This window comes from Chelonoidis abingdonii, chromosome 14, assembly GCF_003597395.2.
Source record: "Chelonoidis abingdonii isolate Lonesome George chromosome 14, CheloAbing_2.0, whole genome shotgun sequence".
Taxonomy (NCBI): Eukaryota; Metazoa; Chordata; order Testudines; family Testudinidae; genus Chelonoidis; species Chelonoidis abingdonii.
The window spans coordinates 39,315,503-39,334,220 of NC_133782.1; the positions used below are offsets into that span (position 1 = coordinate 39,315,503).

The following is an 18,718-nucleotide window of genomic DNA, read 5'->3' on the forward strand; positions in this document are numbered from 1 at the left end:
GGCTTATGCAGCTATTGTGAAGGATTGTCAAGCTTATGAATGAAAATCTAAGTACAAGCTAAGTATCACTGGATACCCTTTCCACATGCTGTGGACAACCTCAGCGACTGTCTTTGGGGTGCTGTAAGGCCCCCCCTCCTCCAGGGGCAGAAGCCTGTTCAAGGGAAGCATAGAGTGATAAGGCATTTGCGATTCCCCTGACCATGCGGAGAGCCAGCTCGGGCTGATGGAGGAAGCATGGAAGGAGACAGTGAGCAGCAGGCGCTGGGGGCAGGTGAGAAACTTCAAGCTGCAAAGAGGGCAGTGGAATGCACAGTCCCTCGAAGAGCCAGGTGACTCCTCCAGAGCCCTTCCTCTGCCCTGCTCCATGTGTGCAGCTGCTTCTGTTCCTGTCCCCCAATCCCACCATCCCTGTTGGTTCATCCCTGGAGTTACTCTTGACCACTTCAGACTGGGAGTGTCCTCCTGTCTGCTCTGCAGGGAGGGAGAAGGTGATGGTGGGGTGTCCTCCTCCCCCACGCCTATGTACGCTATTTCCACTGAGCTGGAGTGACAGGATGAGGGAGAGGGGATCTGTGTGTGCTGCTGTCTTCTGGGTCCGGAGCTGCTGGCAGCTGCTTGTGGCTGAACACGCCTAGTTCAAGCTCCTGACCCTGAGTGCTTTCATAAAGAGAGAGTGCACTCACTCAGGCACACGCACAGTCCCCTCAACACATACACATGCACACTCCTTCACACAGTCCCCCCTAACACACACAGCAGGGCTCCTGCATCCAGGTCACTTCTCCACTGTTGTTGGGGCTGACCGCAAGTTACCTTGACCTGTTATTACAGGATGGCTCGGGTGGAGCTAGTAGTGCACTGGCTTTGACCGGCCAGGCTGGCTTGCAGCCACTGTGACTGGATAAAGTGAAGAGATAAGGCGGCCTGAGAGTGTTAAGTGTGGGAATAGAAAGCAGTAGTGTTTCCTGCCAGAGCCTGCTTGTGGATGTATACGTCCCCTGAGAAAGAGATGATGATAAGAATGAGTATGAGAATTTATTTAGATGAGCAGTCTAACCTGCGGTCCTTGGCCTTATAGGTGCCCAGGAACTCTCCACGCTGGAGCAGCGCCTGCTACGAACACTCGTGGACAAGGTTGGAGGCTCTGGGACTGTTCGTAGGAGAAGGGGCCTAAGCATTGATTCTTGCTTGCCTGCTTGCTTGCTGCAAATCACGTATTTAGTAACGTGTGAAGGCTGGTAAGCTTATTATGATTTGGCAATAAAACCGGTTGTACTTATACACCTGGTATGGCTTCACTGAGTGCACCCAAGCTCCCTCTTTGGCGCAACAGATGTGCTTAGGCATCAGGAGCTGCTGCTGTCCTGCCTGCCCCTTACACAGCCCATAGGGAAAGTCACCTGGATGTAGGAAGCCCTGACATTGCTCCTTAATCCCCTCCTCACAGCCCCCTAGAGCTGCGGGGTACAGAGGAGCAGCAGTCCAGTGGGGGAGCAAGCAGCAATGCCAGCTGCTTTGTGAATCCAGGTCAATTTCCTCACATGGATGCAGGAGGGGGATGCAGGGGTTAGGGGAAAAGGAGGCACTGTGCAGGGGTTGGGGCATAGGAGGGTGCAGGTATTGGGATGTAAAGGGGGGTAGGGATTGGTAGTGAAGGGGGTGTAGGGATTAGGAGTTCAGGAGGAGGAGCAGGCATTAGAGATGAAGGGGGCACAGTGCAGAGGTTAGGGGAGACAAATAACTTTATTTTGTGAGAACTAAGAAGTCCTACTGCTGCCTAAGAGTTTCCTCAGAGCCTCCATGACTTCTTTGTTCCTCAAACTGTATATGATTGGGTTGAACACTGGTGTAATGACCGTGTAGAGCAAGGAGATTGCTTGGTTAGTGTCCACAGAACCACTGGAAGCGGGCCTCATGTAGGTGATAAAGCCTCTGCCAAAGAACAAGGTGACTGTTTTGAGGTGTGAGGAGCAGGTAAAGAAAGCTTTGTGTCTTCCCTCAGCTGAGCGCATTTTCAGGATGGTGGAGAGGATGCAGATGTAGGAGGTGATGATCAGGGCAAAGGGGAATATTATGAACACTACAGTAAGCGCAATGTTGATAACATCATTCAGGGATGTGTCTGTACTTGCCAGCTTAAGCACTGGAATAACATCATAAAAAAAGTGCTCCATTTTATTTGACCCATGGAAGGATAACTTGAATATAGTGACCGTTTGCTCAAATGCCACCACATTGCCTGCAATCCACACCACAGATGCCAGTCTAATGGTGACTTTTCTGCTCATGATGAGCGAGTAACTCATGGGGTTGCATATGGCGACGTATCGGTCATAGGACATTACAGCCAGCAGGCAGCATTCCGAGTTGCCAAAGAGGAGGAATAAATACATCTGGGTTGCACAGCCAAGGAAGGAGATGGTCTGACGCTCTGACAGGAGGTTGGACAAGGCCTTGAGGATGATGACCGAGGTGTAGCAGATCTCCAGGACTGATAAGTTCCTGAGGAAGAAATACATGGGGCTTTGGAGCATCAGGTCAGTCACTGTGACAGCAACAATGAGGCTATTTCCTATAAGGATAATGAGGTAGATGAGTAGGGCCAGGATAAAGAGAAAGAGCTGCAGATGCTAGAGATCCGAGAAGCCCAGAAAGATAAACTCAGTCACTGTACTTAAGTTTCCCTCCATATCTCTATCCTGATGAGATCATATATGGATTCCAACACCTCAGAGGCTAGGATGACATAAGTAGATAGAATTACTGTTACGGGATCAGTCACATCCCTCTCCCCTTTCTTATCTCTCTGAGTGCACCCAACTCAATTGTTTGGCATCTTCACCTTACTCGGCTCTGGGTGGAATCTTGTCACCCTTCCATTCTTAGACAAGAACCCAGACACACAGCTCCATGTACCGACCCCTTATCACCCTACAGGGTTTGGTTTTGATGACCTGTGTCTCCTCTCTTTGGGAAGCTTGGAACAAAGCATTGGAGGAAAAAAAGAATTTCAAAACAGCAAGCAGCCTGCACACAGATTTAGTCTCATCCATTCCTTTGCATCTCTACAAGGAAAGATAGAGCAGGGTTACCTTATCCTAGCTAGCCCAGATCCTCCTGTGTGTCTGTGCAACTCTGAACCTGGTTCTCAGACAGACTCACTCTGTTCAGACTGGACTGGGTGCTCCCCACAGGTGTGAGCTATAACCATTATAGCTACTCGCTCTGACGTTGTCTCTGAATGAAACTTAAGTGTAAGCTCCTAAGCAATTGTTAGCCAGGGTCTCCTCTCTCTGCCCCTAGATGGGCAGGCTGGATCTGCTACCAATTTGCTACCTAAGGCCTTGTCTACAGCTAAAATGTAGGTCAACTTAGGTACACATAAAACTTAACTATATTGCTCAGGCGTGTGAACAATTCACACCACTGGGAGACTAGTTAAGCCATCTTCAACCCCAGTATAGATAAGAGTCATTCCTTCAGATTAGTTAGCTTGGTAGAGATACATGATGCACAATACCTTCGAGAAGACAGAGAGAAAGAGAGATGAGGGACCATTCTGCAGATAAGATAGATAAGAGTAAATTAGATGGAATGATTAGATGAGAAGGAAAAAAGAGACAGAAAGACAGAGAGAGAGATGGCTCATTTTTCCTTTCAATTCTGGAGATCATTTAGCTGAGAACAACTCGGGATGATGCACATGTGGATGAAACAATAAAGAAGGAAAACACCACAATCTGTCTCATAAACCTTTCCAGCTGTGGCAAATCCACTGTTTCTGAAAGCCACTTACCTCTGGAAGAGAAGCTTCTCTGCTAGTGACCCTCAGAGGTGGGTCCTTTTTGTACTGTGCAGTGACCATTGGGATTGAATCTGCAGGGTTCTGTCTGACTCTGAGCACCCTGGACAATTAGCAATTACATTTCTGTTTTTAAGGACACTGAACAATGAAATTAACTCAGCAATACAGAACTGTCTTTAAACTTCAGAGATGGGCTGACCCAGACTACAATCTCACTTGCACTTATTGGTTAAGATCAAGAATATGGGTTTACTGTGCATTGTGCAAACACTGACAGAAGTCGTCAACTTTATTAAGATGTGCATGTTGCAATAACATCCTGATCCCTCAGAGACTGTATAATTTATCTCAGTTTTTCAATAATAAGTTCCTGTAGGACATGGACTAAGGATGTAATAATTTCATCTTGAAATTTCCAAACAAATATAATTGGTCTCTAGGCAAAAAGGTTATAGAAATAGCTACCAGTGATGACAAGAGATTAGATCATGGTGGAGCTGGGAGTCATGTCATGCTACTCTGTGCTGGGACATGGTCTCCACTTCACCACAATTGCACCATCTCTCTGGACACTAATTGCCCCACCATTCTGGCACTCTCAGAATGAATCTTAGAATGCCCGGGACCCCAGAGTTCAGGCACACTGCAAGGTGTGCGTGTAAGGAAAATTCACATCCATTTTCAGGTTGTAGCTGACCTGTTGAAAGCCAAGGACAGCATTCTTCACGGATGTCAGCTCTTCACATCGTGAATTTCTAGGACTCCAGTTCAGATCTATCCCATGGTAGGAGTGACTCCAGTTTGTTACACTTACATGGCTGCTTCTGTGTCTTGTATGTAATGAGTTTAGTGGGTCTCAGTCCAGCTTCCAGTGGACAAGTGTCCACAGGGGTGGTCCTAGACTAGCTGCCAGCAACTGGCACCCTAGGCGAACCATGCAAATGAGAGCCTCCAAACCCCAAGGGCAGATCTGGACTCAGGATTTTGTTAAACTGAGATACATTTTGCCCCTTTTTTCCTTGTAATGTTTTTTAAATTTATTTATTTATTTATTTATTAAACAGAGGCTCAATTTACTTTGTCTGTCCCTCTGTCCAACCAATGTTTTTGAGATCAGATAAAATAGAGACACAAAATTTTCAGAATAGATTTGTACACAACAGTTAGATGACATTTCAGTCCAATTTCAAATAAAAATGCATTAAAACTGTTAATTATTTTTTACTATTACAAATCCAAAACCATCCATTACGCTATCCTGCTTAAATTGCCACTACTACCACTTCCAATATAGAAAGAAATAAGAAAACTCTTCAATGAACTTCAACCTGTATTTACAAAACACTGAATAAAAAACTCTGTGCTCTTAAAACATGACTTTTCTTGCTTTAAGTTTTGAAAATTCAGTGACTAGTTCTTTTAGATCCACTTTTCCAGCTATTTCATGCTCTATTGACATTGTGGCAAGTCCAACAAGTCTCTCTTGCACCACTGTTGAACTCAGATATGTTTTTTTAATCAATTTTAATTTTGAGAAGCTACATTCCCCACTAGCTAAGGAAACTGGCAAAGTTAAAAGACTACATAGAGCTATAAAAGTGTTTGGAAAACTATCTGTGAGTTTATTTTCAAAAACAAACTTCAGTACTTCTTCAGGAGTGGAATGTTTCTTAAGTCGTCTTGAAAAAGCCTGAAGCTCACTACAGAAATCTGTAGCATCAATGTCTTTTGAATTTTCATGAGTCAATGCCAAATCCAGTTTTATACAAAATTTTCTTATCTGTTTTGCTGTTTTCTTTTGAAAGCTGTGGATATCATATAGAAAGCCAAATACTGACTCTAGCTGCTGCATCTGTTGAAATCTTTTGCAACCAGGTGAATTGCAGTATCAAGGACTGTGAAGCAGAAATTCACTTTGAACCTTTGTTTTGGGTTCTAAATGGATGTGTCTCATCCTTCATATAAATTGCTGTTTCTTTTGCAGAATGCAAACTGGTTCTGGTTCAAATTCTGCCAGAAAGTCTATTTCTACAGCAAGCTCGAGAGAATCTCCCAGTGTTCTCTCGAACCCTTCATCACTTCTGAATTCCTCCAGAATAGTTTTAGTTTGCTTCAGTTTTTGAATAGCAAAATGTATGTTTAAATTCTTTTCTTGAAGCTGCTTACTAGTGAGGTTAATCTCTAAAAGGATATTATACCGCAAAATGAGTGAAGTCACAAATTTGAACTTGGAATGGCCATTTGCAAGAGCTTCTGCATCTGAATGTGCCACATTGCCAGATGATCCAGTAAAGATAGTATCTTCAGAAATTTCAGTTATGGCATCATAAATTTTTCCAAGTTCATAGCAAAGAGGCTTCAAAGCATCTGTGTGACTCTCTCTTCTTGTCTGACTAAGTTGTTTTATAGTTAGAGAACTCACAAGGTGAGTCAGAATCTTCCAGTGGTGTTTTGAGTCTGAGAAAAACACATAAACACCTTGCACCATGTCAAAGAAACTGCTTGCTTCCAAACAGGATCTAGCAGCAGCAGCAGAGGAAGTGCAAGGAATGAAAAAGGCCCTAGGATTGATTTCCATCATTCTCCTTTGCACACTATTGTCTTCACCCTTCATATTACTCCCATTATCATAGCCTTGGCCACATAAGTTTTCAACAGATAATGACATTGTTTCAAGCTCTTGTAGAATAGTTTCAGTTATAAATGCTCCAGTCATCTCCTTCAGTGGTATGAAACCCCAAAAATGTTCCTTTATGAGCACTTAAACATTATCTTTATCTGCAGACTTTTCAATATCCACAAAATGAACGATCATCATTTGTTCAACATGACTCACATTTGGTGTACAGGCAAATATTATTGAAAAGTATTTTGCAGAATGGGCAGCTTCTACAAATTTCTTTTTAATGGCATTTGCTAGTTTTTGAATCAGTTCATTCTGCATATTGTTTCCTAGGTAATGAACCTGTGTTTCACGATCAGTTGATAACATTTATGTAGATGCTCCTTCATGACTGGATCAAAGAAAGGTAGATATTTAACAAATATTAAAAAGTTTCCATTACCTGGAGTGTATAATTTTTCATTTCTACCACGGCCGCGGAATGCTAAATTTTGCCCACTGAGAACTCTGACTGAAACAATCAGAGGGACTAATATTTGTTGCCAATATTCTTCTTTTTCATTGATCATACATAAATTTTCTTCATTGATAGTTTTTTTCAATCATAATTCAAGTTCTTTTCAATTTTGAAAGCATTTCAAATGTTCTTTACTTTTCATGTGAAGAGAGAATTGAAGATATGTTTTTCCAATGCTTCGAACCATTTTCAGTCAGTGATGTACCAAGTGCTTGGTTTTTAAAATCTGTAGGAAAAGCAAAACACAGAGTCCTTTGATATTGAATATTGTAACCAGTTTTGATGAATTTCTTCCCCATTAGTGAGTTTTCTCTTGTAATGCTGAGCAGATAATGTTCTTTAATTTGAAATTCAATAATGGCAAGGGCAAAGTACAACACTTAGGAAAATTCAAATGCACAACCACAAAATTGGGAAAACTAGCTAAGTGATGGTACTGCTGAAAAGAATCTTGGGGTTATAGTGGATCTCAAATTGAATATGAGTCAGCAATGTGATGCATTTACAAAAAAATGGCTAATATCATTCTGGGGTTTATTAACATGAGAGGCAATTATTAGACATGAGAGGTAATTGTTCTACTCCACTCAGCACTGATGAGACCCCAGCTGGAGTACTGTGTCCAGTTCTGCGTACCACATTTCAGAAAAGATGTGGATACATTGGAGAGTTCAGAGGAAAGCAACAAAATATGAAAAAAAAAAGTTTTCTAAAACCTGTCTCATGAGAAAAGGTTTAAAAATCTGGTCACGTTTATTCTTGAGAAAAGAAAGACTGGGGGTGGGGGGAAGAGATGTGTTTGAAAATAGTCTTTAAATATTTTGAGTGCTGTTACTGAGGAAGATCGTGAACAAGTGTTCTTTATAGCTATTGAAGGTAGGACAAGAAGAAGCAGGCTTAATCTGCAGCAAAGGAGATTTAGGTTAGAATTAGGAAAAGCTTTCTAACTCTCAGGGTATTTAAGCTCTGGGGGAGGCTTCCAAGAGAGGTTGTGGGATTCCCATCACTGGAGTATTCTAAGAACAGGTTGGACAAAGGGATGGCCTGAATATTCCTTCCGGACATACATTTCTAATACTCTTAGCCTCCTTTCAAAAGCCTGATGTTACCTGTGCTTTTCCAGAAGCAGATCAGGGACCTACTGCGACCTAGAGAGTCCCATTTTGGTATCTAGCTCCCTTCATGCTTCCTGAAGGGACTAATTAGCACCAACTCTTTGGCTGTCCCTGATTACTTAACCCTCCAAACCACTTTATTTCTACTGTTTAGCATTTTGGTGCCTCTATTGTGCTCGCCACAAATTTGGCCAGAATTTCAATGTCTCCTGCTTCAGCCGGACCTCCCTGAACACAGATGATGATTCAGTGCCCTTCCTGGAGCCTCCTCTAGTTTGTCTATGTCATTCTGGTAAGACAGTATGCAGCCTTGTTACAGACAAGAAATGGAGGCAAATAAAAAATGAATTTACTTGCCCGAAGACCCCCCAGTGATGGAGCAGGGAACTGATCTCTTCTGAAAACAAACCTAATGCATTACCCACAAGGCTATTTTAAGTTTTCCCACATTGAAGGAAGTAATGATGTATCATTTTAGGTTTCCTGCATAATTGATATCTTGCCCGCTGTAGTACGGTGGGACCGGGGCTCAACCCTCCTACAAGGGGGGGGAGGATAGCCGCACCGTCTCACCGCACTCTGTCGGCCTGGGGCCCGTCCCTTGCTGGGGTGCTGAGGGAACTGACAACAGTTAGTAGAAGGCCCCGGCCCTGTCAGTCGGGCTGGGCACGAAGCCAGGAGTCTATATAAGCCCAGGCCCTTGGCAGGGCGGATGGCCAACACACACAGTTAAGGCTCAGGCCTGTTTTTTTTTCAGCAGGCTGAGCAACTAGATCGGGCAACCACTGTAAGATGGTCTCCTCAGACAAAGGGAGGGGGATGCCACCCTTAAAGGGTGGCAGGGGAACGCAGGCCTCCCACTCCACTGCGTTCCAGCCCGAGGGCCCTAGCAGCGGTCAACGCCCGCTGACGGTCAGTGGGGGGATCTGAACCAAAAACACACTGAACATGGGTCAGGTGAGTCTGGCAGCCTGACTGGAGTTGGCTGCCCCCGGGCAACTTCCAACCTCCCTCCTCACTGGGTACCTGCCCTTGCCAGCGTCGTCCGGGGGGTCCCCAAGCATGAGTTCCTCAGCGGGTCCGGCGCGGGAGGTCTAGTCCAATCCCAGGGTACCGGGGGTCGGGTGGGCTGGTCCCACTCCTCAGGGTACCGGGTATGGCGGTCCGGTCCACTCCTCCACAGGCCGAGCATCAGGCAGCTCAGCCAGCTTCTCTGAGTACTGGCCCAGGGGAGGTCAGGCAAGTACCCCTCCGGATACGGGCGCGGGGTTAAGCCGGGCCCAGCGGTGAGCTCGGGCCCAGCGTCGTCCCTTCTCTGGCAGCCTCCTCCTAATTGAGGGCTGGGGCTGGGTTTTTGTACTTCCTGTACCGCCCCTTGACTTCCGGGGGGTGGGCACGGCGGCAAGGGCCTCCACTAGCGGCGCGCCCCACATTCTCTGGCCTATTCCTCTTCAGGAGGGTTGGGGAGAGGGGCCCCCTCACTACACCTGCATTTGGGGCTTTATCACACATTGCATCCTTGTTTAACTTGCTTTGGTGGAGAAATACAAGATATGCTATTATTAAGCAATTGATGGTCTATGCTATATACCAGTACAACGCTGGGGGAAGGATAACTCAGTGGTTGAGCATTGCTTGCTAAACCAAGAATTGTGAGCTCACCCTTGAGGGGCCACTTAGGGATCTGGGCTGAATCAGTACTTGTCCTGCTAGTGAGAATAGGTTAATATCCTTTATTATTGTTGCATGTGTGTGAGTGTTTAAATTGCTCCATGACCTACAGATTCCTGACCGGACTGTTTTGCACTTCATTGCTTTCAACAATGAAACTCTTTATTTACAGTGTAATTATCACACCAATCCTTTCAAATGCATCTGATAGTTGTATTAACAAGAATATCAGGGTTAGAAGGAACCTCAGGAAGTCATCTATCCACCCCGCTAAAGCAGGACCCACCCTAGACAGATTTTTCCCAGATCCCTTAATCCCTGTCAAGTTCCTTCCCCACTCTGAACTCTAGGGTACAGATGTGGGGACCTTCATGAGAACGCTAAGCTTAATTCCATCTAGATTTGGTTGCTGCCACCACCCAAATTATTTATGAGTCATAAACTCTGTCTATCTTCCTCCCAAGAAATCTCCCACTCAATATAACCTTTCCTGGGTAGCCTTGAGAGACACTCCACCAATTTCCAGGTGAACACCGATCCAAACCCTTGGATTGTAAAACAAGGAGAAATTTTGAATCTGCTGCAATTAAATTCTTGGCTGACCCTGGTTTTTGTTTGTGAAGGGGTAAATAACATTTCCTTATTCACTTTTCACACCAGTTTGCTTTATAAACTTCTATCATATGCCCTTATGTATCTTTGCTAGATTGAACAGTCCTAGATTTTTAGTCTCTACCTATGGAATGTGTTCCCTGACTTTAATAGTTTTTTTGCCCTTATCTGTACTTTTCCCAATTCTGATATAAGTATTTCTAAGATAGGTGCCAGAACTGACATGCACTATTCAAGGATGGCATACCATGCCTTTATATAATAGGATTATTGTTTTATGTGTATTTTTCACCTATTGCTATCCCTTTCTTATGGTCCCAATATAGTGGTAACTTTTTTGGGACCCTGCCACAGTGACAATTGAACGGTGTGTGTCAGAGAACTATCCCAAATGATCCCAAAGATCTTTTCTTGGAGTGAAAAAGCTAATGTATTAGACCCTATATTTTGTAACATCGTCACCAGTGGAATTATGTATTCCAATGTGCATTACTTTTTGATACGTACCAACACTGATTTTCAACATCGTGCGTCATTGTGTGCCAACAGCCCATCCAGTTTGTGAGACCCCTTGAAACATCACTTGCACCACGTGTCAGGTTGGGGCCGTTAAGATAACTCCTATCTCTGTGAGTAATTTTTATATTCATGCTACAAACTTGCCACCTTCACTGTTATACCCCTTTTTTATCCCAGATCATTCCTAGGAATATGGTTGAAAGCATTGCATCTCAGTGCAGGTCCATTGGAAGACTCCACAATTTACCCTCTTCACTGTGAAAGAATGGACCATTTATTCATTAATAAGTATACGAACAGTAAGAAAGACAAAAGGTTCATATGGCACGGGGCCCAGTACCCTGTTCTTCCGACAGTGTCATGAAGTGCAAGGGTCCAAGGAATAAACAAGAACAGGTTATGCATGAAAGGACCATCCGCTTTGCTTCATTCTCAGCTTCTGGGAACAGAATTAGGGCACCATCTCTGCATGCCACGGCTTGAAATAATTATGATGGAACATCCTCCCTGAACTTATGTAGTTCTTCTTTGACTGCCTTTTCGTAAATTCCAATTTATTCGTTTTTGAGATGGGGCAAAGCAGTCTGCAGACAATTATTCAGAGAATGTGGGCATAACCGATGATTTTATAGAGGCGATATGATATCTTTGGTCTTAGTATTTTTCCATTTTCTTAAGAATTCTCGACCATTCGTTATGCTTTTTTGATCTGCTCTGCACATTAGATTGATGTCATGTACTCGCTGCTCTTCTGCTCTTGAGTGGAACTTTTGAATAAGTTAAAGGATTTCCTATGTGCATTACGTTGGAGCATTGCTCATTTGCTGTGAATTGTACGATGATTTGTTGGCATGTCGCTAGCATGGTATGCTGAGGGTTATTTTTTCAGGGATGGGTACTTAGGGTTGGGTTGTTAGTGGCGGGTGCGGGTCGGTTGTCCTGCGGGCATTGTGATGTGTCGTGTTGTAGCTGCTGCGTCGACAGTCTTTGGACTTAACTAGTCTTGATGGTGTTTGTATCATCTGCATTTTTTTCCACCCCACTTTACCCCTTTTTTCAGATCATTTTGAATATGTTGAAAGGACTGGTCCACCAGACTCCTGGGAGCACCACATTACCTCCATCCTGAAAAACTGGACATTTATTCTTTTTTGTTTTTCTGTCTTTTAACCAGTTACCAACTGATGAGAGAACCTCCTTTTTATCCATGAAGATTACTGCTTAAGAGCCTTTAGGAGGAACTTTGTCAAAGGCTTCTGAAATTCTAAGTACACTATACTATTGGATCCCTTGGCCACATACTTGTTGATCCACCTCAAAGATCTACTAGTTTGGTGAGGTAATGCCCTTTACAAAAAAGTTGACTTTCCCTACAAAAGTGTTCAACTATGTGTGGACATTTTTTCTTTACTATATTTCAACCATGTGCGTACTGAAGTCAGGCTTACCAGCCTGTAATGCCAGGATCACCTCTAGAGACTTTGTTAAAATTAGTGTCACATTAGCTATCCTCCAGTCATGTGTACAGAAGCTTATTGAAATGATAGGTTATAGATGACAGTTCGTAGTTCAATTCACAGTGGAGTTCCTTTGAACCTTGTGGTGAACACCATCGGTTTCTGGGAATATTACTCTTTAGTTTAATATTTTGTTCCAAACTCCTCTAAGAGACACCTTTATTGGGATAGTTCTCAGATATGTCCCCTAAAAAGAATGCTCTGGTTTGGGAATCTGCCTACATCCTCTGCTGTGAAGACGATGCAAGAAGTAATTTAATTTTCTCAATGGCCTATATCATCCTTCAGTGCTTTTAGAATCTGAGTTCGTGCCACAGTGGCCGCACTGGTAGTAGCAGCTGTCCGCGTCGGATGTACTTAAAAAAATTGTTATTACTTTTTGAGTCTTTGCCTAGTTCTTCAAATTCTTTTTTGGCCTTCCTAATTAAATTTTTGCACTTCATTTGCCAGAGTTTATGCTGCTTTCTATTTTCCTCACTGAGATTTAACTTCTACTTTTTAAAGGATGCATTTTTGCCTCTCACTGATTCTTTTACTTTGTTGCTTAGCTGCAGATAATTCTGTTCTTTTCTCCAGTTTCAGTCATCATACCACACATAACTCAGGAAGCCTCTAATAAACTTTCCTCAATGTTTACTTGTCCTGTGAAAAGTGGCTTTCTGCAAGTGACGCTGTGGAGTTCCAATCTTATTGTCTCTTAGATACTTCAGAGAAAACTTGCATACGTAAAAATAAAAAGAAGCTGCTGATTCTCACAAAAAACTCTTTCCCCTCCCCATTATCATCCCTAAAATCTCATCTTGGGATTTCATAGACTTAATGACCAAAGAAACAAAAATGTGCATGCCTCCTGCATAAATGGCCTGAAGCTGTTGCTTACCTACAGATCACTAAAAATGACCTGACTACATTTCTTATGAGCAAACAGAGAATGGTCCCAATAAATAATATATTTATAAACACACACACCTCTGGTGCTTTAAAAGGCCTAATTAAACAAAGCTGAGGAAAAATCTGAGCAAAATTTATTGTGATGAAAAATTCAGAGAGAAAAAATGTTATTTAGAACTAGGAGTTGTTTTAAAAAAGGTTTAATAGGTGGCCCAAAAGCCACCATTCCACATTTTTGAGAAAAGACAATGTTGGTAAGAGCCCATTCTGGTGAAGGGAGGAAGTTTAAGAAGCAGTTAAAATATACAAAAAATATATTTTATTAAAATATACAAACATACCACACTATCCTAAACAACTGGAAACTTAAGAAAGGAGCAGCAGATGCTATCAAATAGGTGGAGGAGGTGAACAAGGAAGATAGTGGTGATGGAATTCTGAGCCAACTATTAAATAACACAAACTGTATTTTTTTCCACTATTTTCCTCAGGGCTGTTTTCACTTCCTTATTTTTCTGGCTGTAAATGATGGGGTTTAACATGGGGGTCAAGATGCTGTACTGGATAGAGAACAGCTCATCTAAAAAAAGTGAAGTGACTGAGCTGGGTTTCACGTACTAGAAAATAGCCGTCATGTACAATAAACCCACCACAATAAGGGGGGAGCTGCAGGTGTAGAAGGCTTTACAACGGCCCTCCGCAGAGCAGATCCTCAGGATGGTGGAGATGATGAACATGTAGGAGACCAGGATGAGGAGGAAGGAGATGAAACCAAATATCACAGCAGAAGAAATAAGAGCTATTTTATTGGTGAATGTCCCTGTACAAGACAGTTGTAATAGCAAAGGGACATCACAGCTGAAATGGCTGATTTCATTGGCCCCACAAAAGTGTAACTTTAGCACAAGGACAGTGTTGACCAATGAATGCAAGAATCCCATTGTCCATGAACAACCCACCAATTGGCTACAGACTTGTTTGTTCATGGTCACTGCATAATGCAGTGGGTGATATATGGCAGAGCATCAGTCATAAGCCATTGCTGAGAGTATGAAAATTTCAGTAACAGCTAAGAGCAGGATGAAGAACATCTGGGCAAGGCAACCATTGACAGAAATGGTTTTGTGCTTTGCTAGGAAATTCACCAGCATCTTAGGGAAAACCACTGAGGAATGGCAGATATCAACAAAGGACAAATGAGACAGGAAGATGTACATGGGACTGTGGAGGTGAGGATCTACCCTTATTACCAACATAATTGCCATGTTCCCCACTAGGATGATTAGATAAATAACTAAAAACACTAAGATGAGGAAAATTTGGAGGTGTGGGTCATGAGAAAATCCCATGAGAATAAATTCAGTCACATTAGTTTGGATTTCCATTCACATATAGTGATCTGTAAAAAGAGAAAAAGAAATGAAATTATCCAATATAATAACAGTATTTGAAAATTCCATGAGAGAAAGAGAAAATCCAAGTGAGATTTTCAAAGGCATCAAGTGGATTTAGATGTCCAAATTCTATTTCCATACTCCAAGTGAAATGAAAATAGGGTTTGTCCTATTACATAAGGGTTTACATTAGTATTTTCTTTAAATACAGCAACACCTTCTCCAAGGTATTTCTCATACTGTGACCCATAAAACTGAGATCCTTTTGTGGATACCTTCTGTACAACCGATTTCCTAAACCAGTACTTACATCATCCATTCCATAACTAACTGTGTTGAAGTTGATAAAATTAAGGAAATATTAAGAGACAATTTGCAAATAATCTTCTGATCGGTGTGGTTGTATTTAGTCAGATACCCTCATTAGAATAGCATAACAGATGTCTGCCTGTTGTCTGTCAATGATTTCCATAGATAGGTGAGATTCACCCATGTATTGCTCCATCTTTATGCCAACATAAGTGCAATGACTTCAGTAATATTATCCCAGTAAAAAAACGAATCGCATCAGTGCTGAATAATGACTCATTTGTGACCGGTTTGCAAATCAAAGATGTTTTTCTTTAGTTTCCAGTTCCTATGTTAAATATGGGATGTGGAAATCAGGATGTGTTTTCTCCATATAGTATAATGTTACAGTCCAAGATTTGCCAAAGTGGGTGGTGCATTTGATTTTTTCATTTTTTGGATGGTTGACTTGGGAACCCTTAAAGGGGGGTTATTTTCTGAAATTGCTGAGCACTCTCTGTATAAAACCAAACCTCATTAAGGTGTCTTCAACCTGAGGCACCCAAATCTGTCCATCAGCAATACAGGTTCAGCAGGCCAAATTCTGACACCTATTTGACACCATTGTTTGCATTCCTGCCCTCAGTCAAATCTATACAAAACCACTGATTTTATGAAGCTTTTAAAACAATTTACTAGGCAAGTTGGTTCATGATGCACAAGAAAGAACAGAATCTGCCTCAAACTCCCCTAGTTTTATTAGCTTTTGATCCCATTTTTTGGTTGTAAACCTCCAAAGATGTTACTCTGGATTCTACGGGAGAACAGAATTGAAACAATAGTGTCATTCTTAGAACACCTCTCAAAATAGAACAGCACTTCAAAGCCCAGATCATGGAACTGGAGCTGCATGCCTGGACCTCATCCTGAGCCCCAGTGAAGTAAGTGGGGTTCCACACAAGTCCTATTCCCAGACCTGATTCAGGATGTGGGCCAAAATCTTTTCTTCTGTGACCATTGCCCCTCAACACTCTATTTCTGTTTAACTGATTGCTCACGAAAGCCCCAACACACACACAAACATTATGAACAAAAGCAAAAATGTCTTCTTCCTGTTACAACCATTATCTTCCCCAGGATTCCCTACTGATGTTTCCATCTTTCTTCTTGATACAATGGACAGTAAGTTGTTCAGAACAGTGCTATTGCCTTTTGAATAGTCTTTACGACCCTACGGATAACACTGCACAAATAGAACATTAATACCTAGTTCGTCTAAGAACATAAGAACAGCCATATAGGATCAGACCAAAGGTCCATCTAGCCCAGTGTCCTGTCTTCCAACAGTGGCTAATGCCTGGTGCCCCAGAGAGAATGAACAGAATCGATAATCATCAGGTGATGAATCCCCTGTCATGCATTCTGAACTTCTGGCACACAGGCTTAGGACACCATCCCTGCCCATTCTGGCTAATAGTGGATCTACCCTCCATGAATTTATCTGGTTATTTTTTTTTAATCCTGTTATAGTCTTGGCCTTCACACCATCCTCTGGCAAAGAGTTCCACAGCTTGACTTATATAGCATTTGTCATCAGTAGATCACAAAGCACTTTGAAAAGGATATCAGCATCCTCACCCTCCATTTTACAAATTAGGAAGCTAGGACACAGAGAGATGTAGGGCTGGATTTTTGAAGGCATTTAGGCACCTAAATGCTTTTAAAATCTTTCCTAAAGACACCCAGCAGCACTAGGACTAAAACATACGTTTCCTGCAGCCCCAAGCAGTTTTCTATCCATTATGATTCATTGTCATCAATTTTAAAATGTTGGCTAAAACATTTCAACTCAGGTGGCTACACCTCGGCACTGGAAGCCATAGATAGGTATCACAGTAATTGGCCTTAACTTCAGAGATGCTAAACCCTCCCAGATTCAGACAGATGTCAATGGGAGCTCATGACCCTGCTCATCTCTGAAAAGCAGGCTATTCATTTAGAGTGACGGTGTATTGATTTCATGGGGGAATTATTTTTTTTAATTCAAAATTTTCCTTTTGTTCTATAGAAATTCAACAGTACTCAAAATAAATAAATAAATAGTTTCAAAAACCCTAAAATGATATTTTTTTCCAGCTTTTAAAATACAAACTGAAAAAAAAACATTACAATGTTGCTTTTTTTGTTAAACTATTTAGTTTTCAGATTTCTAAAACCAAACATTTTTCAAGGGGTGAGGTTCTTTAATTACAAATAATAAAAATAAATAAAACAGAAAACAAAACAAATAAATCTTTAGAAATAATGTTTTGTAAAATTTCCTATGAAAAACAGATGAAATTTTTTGGCCAAGAGTAACTATTATCATTCATGCTGATGGTAGCAATTTGATAACTCTGCCTTGCTTTTCAGTTGTTTAAGAATACAGATTTTCCAGGAGCAAGAATTATATGGTGCTATTGACATCAACAGCAGAACTCCCATTGTCTGAAACAGAACAAGGATCTGCCATTGTTCGAACAAACAAGCCTCATTCTACCTTCTTCTCTACAAACAAATGGGCCTGATTCTACACTGCCTTGCATCTTGTGATCCGTGCTATATAAAATGTATGTAAGACACAACCACATTGGAATGCTAACATTTTCCACCCACTTTATACTGAGTTATGCCCAAGTATATATATTCTGATTCAAGGCAAGGAAGAACCAATTATTCAGATCCTCAGTTTCAGGGAACTGCACAGACACACACCATCAGAGAAGCCCATCCAATTTTTTTACCAAATTACTTGTTTCTGAAAATGTCTACTCACCAAAAGAATCGATCTTCTCTTTGTGATTTCTCTTCACTTTTGCTAGACTTGGTATCATGGTTCCATACTGCAAAAAATAGAGGTTAGTCGAAACAAAGGCTAGAGTGTGATAAAATCAATCAGTCTTTTGTGTTTTCATTACTTTGTCTATGTCACGGTGAATCAGATGCACATGCAGCCTTGCCACCTAACTCAGGACATGATCAAAAGGTTGATGAAGTAAGGTAGATAGGCAACATAATTTGTTCTTTCTTGGCTGTGCTACCCATGTGTAATAATCTTTATATTGCTGTGTGATTGTACAAGACACCTTGTTTATATTTTAGGCTTGCTAGTCTTATGTCTTCAATATTCTGGAAAATTAGGGCTTGTATTATACAAATTGATTCTATCTATCAATCTGTCTATCTATTCTTATTCAAACCCATCTCTCTCTCTCTCTCTCTCTGCAATATCTCACTTTCACTTCCTCCCTCCTTCTCTTTCCCCCTGTCTCACCAATACAGTAAGTAAAAACACCAGGTATTCCTTACCCTGAAAAGTCAGTTACTACATGGGAGTGGATCTAATGTTTATGTAGTTTACCTCACTGCCCCTCCCCTGTTGCAAAGAAATACTTTTTATTCTCTGATGCTAAGACCAACAGTTAATTATTTCTGAGGAGTCTAAACATGTCCTGGTTACCTCTGGGACATGTATCGCCTGTTTAACACGCTAACAGTGTGCTGGATCAGTAACGAATGGATAATTTACAATGCATAATATGGCAGATTTAGAAAGATCTGTGCACTTTGACCTATTTTGTTTATTGATTCATCTAGAGATGCTCAGATAATGTAAATCACTGCAGCCCCAGTGAAGTCAATGACACCGCACTGGTCATACCAGATGAATAACTGACCCGTTATTTCAATTGAATAGTGTATATTGTGACAGTGAATCTGTTCT

The 18,718-nt window shown here is 41.9% G+C and overlaps 2 pseudogenes; both read right to left on the reverse strand.

Moving 5' to 3' along the window:
• Positions 1-1,639: 1,639 nt before the first annotated feature.
• LOC116830522 (olfactory receptor 10A7-like) lies at positions 1,640-2,711 on the reverse strand (annotated as a pseudogene).
• An 11,011-nt stretch (positions 2,712-13,722) lies between these two features.
• Positions 13,723-14,664, reverse strand: LOC116830524 (olfactory receptor 5V1-like; annotated as a pseudogene).
• Positions 14,665-18,718: the final 4,054 nt, after the last annotated feature.